At 42.3% G+C, this 7,534-nt stretch overlaps 1 protein-coding gene across 3 annotated transcripts in view; it reads left to right on the top strand.

The window, feature by feature from the left end:
- The window catches only part of WAPL (WAPL cohesin release factor), a 155,345-nt gene that overhangs the window by 71,713 nt on the left and 76,098 nt on the right, over positions 1-7,534 (top strand). The window contains exon 1 of one of the 3 annotated variants that reach the window (XM_009272408.2): positions 7,323-7,342. The exons of the other annotated variants lie outside the window; for them this stretch is intronic. The gene's annotated coding sequence lies outside the window, so the exon portion shown is untranslated. Of the gene's footprint in view, positions 1-7,322; positions 7,343-7,534 lie in introns of those variants that run through there. 3 annotated transcript variants of the gene reach the window in all.

The following is a 7,534-nucleotide window of genomic DNA, read 5'->3' as shown; positions in this document are numbered from 1 at the left end:
GGACTGCCACGACTTCTCAAATATGATGGATAGTGGCTTAGCAACTTCATCCGCCAGTTCCTTCAGGACCTGTGGATGGATCTCATCGGGTCCCATGGGCTTGTGCACCTTCAGGTGCCTTAGATGGTCTCGAACCTGATCTTCTCCTACAGTGGGTGGCTCTTCATTCTCCCAGTCCCTGCCTTTGCCTTCTGCGGCTTGGGTGGTGTGGTTTGAGCACTTGCTGGTGAAGACTGAGGCAAAAAAGTCATTGAGTACCTCTGCCTTCTCCATGTCCCGGGTAACCAGGTCTCCTGTTTCATTCCAGAGAGGGCCCACATTTTCCCTAGTCTTCCTCTTATCCCCGACGTACCTATAGAAGCTTTTCTTGTTGCGTGCATCCAACAAAAATGAGGAACTGCAATCAAAGCTCTTTCAAATATGTTTTCTCCTGTCTCAGCTACTGATAACTGTTGGTGGATAATTCAATGGATTGAGAAAGAATTCTGAATTTTTTTTCTCTGCAGCATGCCTGTATCTAGTCCAAGCTGATAATGACCAAAGCGATGATTTGATGCAAAGGTGAAGCCAGGTAGCAGTGCCTGTATGATTACTCAGCCCTTGCCCAATCTTCCATTTTGGGGAGGAGGGGGGCAGGGAGAAGATGGAAAATCAAGCCAAAAGACCTGAATCTTCAATTTTTTTGGCACCTGTGCTGACAACTACAGAGAGTCTGGGAACTGAATGGGACAGGAAGGACCTGTCAGCCACAGAGCAGCTCTCTGCAAGAGTGAGAAAGCATTCAGGGAGGAAAACTAGTGGAAGCTCCACTTTTGGTGTCTGTAGGTACCCACCTCTGGAAATAAGCAGTACGGTCTTACTGATGTCAGACATGTTTTTCCTCCAGTCTTAAATCTAAATTACTTCCAAAGAATATAAAGAATCTATATAATCATGTGTCATTAGTTTTATGCACTCGTACTTTACTATATGGATGTTTCTCTGAAGATCTGGATCTTGCTTCCTATACCTTGCATTAGAAGACACAGCACTGTGCTGAACAAGACTGCTTAGGATTGAGCTGAAGTAGAGCACGGAATGATTTTTTCTGTTTTAATGAACTGTGGTTCGTCTGCTATGTGTTTGCTAGACAGGTGATCAGCAAAGGTATTTTGATTGAAATATGCTTTCAGGTATGCTCAGGTATTTGCTATCTGAAAGGCACAAAAAAGCACCAGGGTAGACACCTGTGGTTACTACATAATGTTCATGCCACGTGATACCATACATCAAAAGATAAAAGGGGAGCTAGGTTTTGTTTTCCCCCAGGTATGGTAAAAGACTTATTCTTTATGAAAACCATCAGGGAGACATTTTGAGTTAGTTGAAGCATCTTAGTTTGAGCCTAAGCTCTTGCATCAATACATTCCTCCAATCTCTTTCAAATGTTTACCAAGAAATGACTGTGCTGCACAGTAAACGTTTATCTCAGAAATTCAAGATCGCACATCCAGTAGAAAACTATAGCATAAGGAGGCTGCTGCAGGCCAATGTGTTATTAGGATAATAATGTGCTTTTGGACAGTAAATGCACTGCCTGTTCTGTTGCCCTTACATGTGGCTAGATCCAGTAACGAGTCATTTGTTTGATATGTCTAAAGAACCAGTCAATACACAGGTTGTTTTTTGCCTTTTGTTATCTTCTTTAAACACATTTCTGAAGTACTCTGCCACCGCTCGTTAACGGGCTCTCTATTGCATGCTGTAGGAGGATCTTTGACCATTTCACAGAACATGGTTACATTGCACACAGTGAACCTTGTTAAAGGCGGACAGGATTGCAGAACTGGCACAATGTACGGCCCTGGACGTGCCAGGGTCTTGTGCAACAGGCAGAAGACATTGCGGCTTTCTTCGTGGTGCTGCATTGTAATTTGAATAAAGGTCAAAGTAATTTGTTCAGGGCTGTATTCTGGCAGGAAACTAATGAAGTCACTAACTGATATTTTGTTGCCTCCTACCTTCCCATGAGGAAATCTTAATTTAATTATTTATTTAAAATTTTATTTTATCAGCTTAATCTGCTAGATAGTACATTAATTCTGCCATGACGTTCAGGGACACGTCCATCCAGTCCTCCTTAGTCCCACAAGTTTTAATTCTCCATAGATTTTCTCTTCCAATTGTAGTTTATGTTGCTGTTCTTTGTACCATCGTGCACAACCCTCAAAGGCCAGACATACCGGTCTCAGTGCAGCAGCTTAGTTGTTTGACCTGATATTGCTATGGTTTAATGTTTTGTAACTGCTGTAGAAGTGCTTAGTTACTGGCCAAGTTCTACTCTTTCTAAAAGGTAGAAACAAGTACTTGGGAAATACAAGGTGAAAACAAAAATCTTGTAAATAAAAACTCAGAAGGGAAGCAAGTGATTATAGCATCTGCATATAAGAGCCACACACAAACCTCATAATCAAAACTAAGAGGACAAAGGAACATAATGTATAAGTGTTGGTCACGGACGTGCCCTTTTTAACTGGTGAAGGAAGCAAATTAGCAAAATAAGCAACAGAAATGGCTGCTACCCTATTGCTGGAGGAGGAATAGGATAGGACAATGACAGTCCCACCAATTAATTCTTTATAAGAACAATTTAAAACACCAATTGCTTGTTGAATTCCCATGTTTTTCTTTCCCCAACAGGCACTATGTTTGTGCATTTTGGTAGCTTTTCCTCGGCTGCCGTCATGAAGACAGACATAAATTCAATAATAATGTGAAACAATAAGTTCTTAAAAGAAGAATTAAAAAAAAACTTCAGGGAGAGGTTAAGGTTGGTATTGAATCTGGTCCTCTGGTAAGGCTGCAACAGATCTCAGGCATTTGAGAGAGTCAGCCCCCTTTTATTCCATAATAAAAAATGGAAACTTTACCTGAAAGGAGAACCTAGACTTTCCTTGCCGCTTTTAAAGTTAGGCTGCATCCTCACTGCAAATGAGGGTTTTTTTCCTGAAACACCTTGGCACGTTGTAAAATCTTCATGGGAAACAGCACAGGTGGTTACTTTCTCAGCAGAGCTTGCTGAAATAAACTGCATGGCAGAATAAAGTTCTGACCTTGACAATTATAACAAGGTGAAAGCTACTTTGTGCTTTTCCCACTAGTATTTCACCACAGGTTTTTCCAGTAGACTTGCAGGCTGATCACCTAGGGAAAAAAACTGCACAGAACAACCGCTGAGAATTTAGCCGTAGGTGAATGACTACTGTTGGTTCATCGAGTAAAACTAGTCTTTCCGGAGGCTTTTACATTGCAGAGACGATGCTGCCTCTCACATGATTGCAACAGATGGGTGTGCAGGCCAGAGAGAAGGTGGAGTAGCGCAACTTTTTCTGCTAGCTGCCTGGGTCTGATTCATGAGTGCCACGATCCAGGGAACTCTTTTTATCACGGAGAACTGGCCCTTTGCTGACTCCTATAAGGGTTCTTTTGTTCTGTCCAGTGGTGCTTGTTTTAACCTTTCAGTCACTAAACTTAATGCCTTAGTTTGAACACCTTGTATGAGGAGACAGCTACAATATGATGCACATACTGAAAAATATGATCCAAAACTGTATAAAGATCCCCTATTTGAATCCCTTTCAGTCCTTCTTCTCAGGGTTCAGTGTCAGGAATAAGCAGTACACTATCCATTGGAAACACCTCACTAAGAAAAGCCATACTCTTGGCAGAAATCACACTTCCCTGTACACTGTGCTGCAGATCTCCCCTCCCTCCTCACCCCTGTACGTTCTGCTTTATGGTCTGCTCTGGTCCAGCCTCTGCAGCTCTCAGTGCAACCCAGCTGTTTTTGCCCACTCCCGTGCTGCCTCTGGTGGTGTTGCTGAACTTCCTCCAGCACGCATTAGTAGCGATACTAATCTATAAATGACTATTTTCAGAGCTGTTTCAGAGACGTTGACTAAAGCATGGTAATTAGTTACTTAATGTGTCTCTTTAACCTCCCTTCATCTTTGCTATGCAAATAGCAAGGGGGAAATTCTAGCCCCAGTGAAGCGAAATGGCAAAGCCCTGAGTGCTCTCACCCATGCGTGACGCTTGAAGGACAGGAACAGGAGGAGACTGACATTTTGGAAAGAAAAAGCAAAACACACTGAAATGTTTAGCATTTTAAGTGGCACTAATTGGGACATGAAAGCACTGCAGCAGCTGTGAGTCCAGCAAGAGCAGCAGGACATCCTCTTCTCCCCCATCCCTTCCCACCTGGACAAGAGGCAAGGAAGGAAGTACTATAGGAAGCTGGAGAGAACTTGGGAGGCAAATAGTGACTAGGCTGAGACACAGAAGAACCGGGAAGAGGCAAAGGAGAAGATGCTGAGTGGACTGAGGGGTCACTGGCTTTCATGGTTCTGAGGGAAGCGGTCTGGGTATGTGGAGTAATGGGGAGAGCCTTCCTGTGAGTTACTGTTTGCTTCTTGGGCAAAGCGGGGCAATGGGTTATTGAGCTTATTCTCCTTTTGTGGGAAAAGGAGTGGAGCGAGGATGCATTATGCCGTTAATTCATGTACTTGATATCAAGGAAACCTAGTGCTCTGGTCCTTTTGGAGTCTGTTTGCAGCGTAACTTTAAGCTGATACTGCTGTCAAATGCTAGTTTTTGTCCATGAGGCAGCACTGAGAAACCTTCCTGACAGCTTCTGGAAGGATATGACTGCCTTCATCTCCCCCCAGAGTATCTGCTGCGTAGGAAACCTTCCATTTTCCTACTGTGTTGCCTCCATTTTCTTTTGGAAGAAACGGAAACAGTTTAAAATGTTTTAATGGCTGCCTCAAGACTGAATTATGTGAAAGGCTCCCTACTAGGCTACAGCTCATTTTGAAAAGTCTGTGTTGTTCTCCCCACAGAGATCTCAGTGCAGAACCTCAAAAAGAGAACTGGGAGGGTTCTAGAGTGTATTAAGATGTGATGTATCCAAATAACTGTTCTGTCCTTCTTACATGTTCCTTCTATTGTTATACTTTTCTCTCTCGCATCTCCAGCTTTGGTGTATTTGAGCTGTGTTTTTCAGTGCTTTCTGACTTTATTATAAATAGCAAAGCTGCCAGTTTCTCTTGCCGGGGGGAGTAATGGGATGCAATAGGAAGCTGTAGGACTCACTTTGGCTTTCCCAGAAGAGTTTTTAAGATGGAAAAGCTAAAGTTGTAAGATGGCTGCTTACCTCCCGCTGCTGTTCTCATGGAGGCAAATGCCAAAGTGGAGTGTTTTGTGTGCTGCTTTTTTGTGAAGGGTTTTGTGTGGTTGGGTTTTGCTTTGGGGTTTTTTTGTGAAGGGAGATGGCAACTATCAATAATAGAACTCCACAAAAAGCGTAAGATGCCTGTTGAATTCCGCCCTCTTTGAAAATTAAACTTACCTACTGCCAAACGTAGATGGGATTTGGCTTTTATTTGCTCTGTCCTGGTACTTGCATATTTGAGGTAAGCCAGATGAAAACAGAAATTACAAAGCTTAACATGTTAATTGCCAAGCTTATTAAGTTACAAGGTGTGAAACTTTCAAAAGTATCTGAAGTAAGTTAGTGCAGAAAAATTGGCCCATCTCTGCTGTTCTTGAACATAACAGTGTTTGTTTTCCATCATCATCTAAGTAAAAGGTTTTATTAGATTTATAGCCTTCTGCTGATACCCAAGATAGGATAGGCAGCACATAAATTAGTTTAATTAATCCTCTGTTAGTCATCTGAAATTCCATCATGACCATGAATCTGCAGTGTTTTAGATTACTCTGTGTGGGGATTCTACAAAGACTGAAAATACTGTTGGAAATACGAAGCTAGCCCAGGGCGTATAGGGTGTGTGAGAGCTTTCAAATGACATCCAATTACTATCCCTATACTGCAAAATTCTCTAAATTACTGTTTAAGAAACTTATGTAGCCCAGGCTTTAAGTTAGAAACGCATTTAATTTAATTTCAACTCTTAGTTTCTATTTGGATATAAAGTTAAATTATTTCCAAATAGTTTCTTGGTGTCACTTCCTTACCCTGGCCATATTCTTCACTTTTTCTGGTTCTCAGGACAAACTTTTTTTTATGTTGTAAAGAACTCCACAGAGCCTCCAAGTATTTTGAGCTCTCACAGTACTGTTTCTTCCTCTTTGTCTAACAGATCAGTTAGTCACCAAATGAGACTTTTAGACTCGCGCAATAGTATGCAAAACTCAAACTGGTTTAGCTGTCCATTTTACTCTTGAAGTTTAAACAAGCTAATTAGTAGCTCTGATACCAGAATACTCACAGGAAAAAAAAAATCTTCTCACTTTTTGTATTCAAATTATGTATTTTAAAATTTGTAACCTGTTTTCAGTAGCTCTTCAGTAACTGAGTCAGGTGGTTAGATACAGATAAACTTGTAAGCCTTCATGAAACACAACACAGGCCTCAGCCGTATCTCAAATCAAGCTTGTACATCTCATCACTAGGCCCAGTCTATTTTATCTTCGCTTTCTGTAGCACCACTTGTCTACTGGCTTTAGAGAGCACATTCAGAGTGTGTTTGTTCTTCAGAAGTAATACCTAAAAGCTACTAACACATCAATAGGTTCCAGGTAAAGGCCGAAAATCAATTTACTTACAGGATCACTAAACAAAACCATAGTCTTGCATCTCTTTATTGAAAGCCAGTAATTTTGCATTGGGTAAAGGTAGAACTAAGAAAAAAGTAATGTTTCTTAACTAGAAGCATCGAGGCAACTCTAACCTCCTCTGTGCAGTGAAATCAGCCTGCTCTTAAATTCGTTTTGCATTTGGGACCTGTATTTTAAACCCTTTCCTCAAACGACAGATGGCTAGTATGATCACGTGTTGTGAAACCATTTTAGGTTCCAAGGTCGTAGAGGTTTGTTTTGTTTTGCCTTTGCTTTTTTTCTTTTTTGAGCTCCTCACTCCTCTTAAAAATTACCGAACTACATCTGTGAGTATGACGTTCTTTTTTAGTGCACCGCTCTTCTAGTAGTGCATCCTTAGTTTTCTATTCCACACGCATTTTACGGAATACTGCTTCCAGAATGTAAAGTAGTGAGTTTGATGATGGTTTGGTGCCTATACGTATTTGCTGTATGACACAACCTCCACGGAACATTTTTTCACTCTACACAGAGTGTATCACTAATTGAAGTCTCAAAGGTGTGCATAAATACAATGTATGTGGGTGGATGGAACTGCTTTGTATAAGCCAGCGCTTGTGGAAGTAGGAGCGTGTGAAAGCCACTACTTGACAGTCTGCACTATGTTTGTTTCACGGGACTTCTCCGCAGAGCATGTTTCCTCCCTGGAGCGGCTGTAAAGGCTGGGGACTGTGCAGCCACTGTGAGTACGAATGAAGCGCCGCCATGAGCGGAAGGGGCTCGTTTCCCCTGGGCGAGGCTGCCCGCTGCTGCCCGGCGTAACAAACTTTTAATGGAGTCGACGCAGGGCTGGTCCAGCGCCCGCCGCGTTCCCAAACTCCTCAGGAGGGCTTTGACCGTAGCTCCGGCCGTCCCGGCTCCTTCCTGCCGCCGG

Source organism: Aptenodytes forsteri, unplaced genomic scaffold (genome assembly GCF_000699145.1).
Source record: "Aptenodytes forsteri isolate BGI_AS27 unplaced genomic scaffold, ASM69914v1 Scaffold106, whole genome shotgun sequence".
In the NCBI taxonomy this organism is placed as follows: Eukaryota; Metazoa; Chordata; class Aves; order Sphenisciformes; family Spheniscidae; genus Aptenodytes; species Aptenodytes forsteri.
The sequence above is the reverse complement of the archived record's forward strand: the minus strand, read 5'-3'. Positions and strand labels throughout refer to the sequence as shown.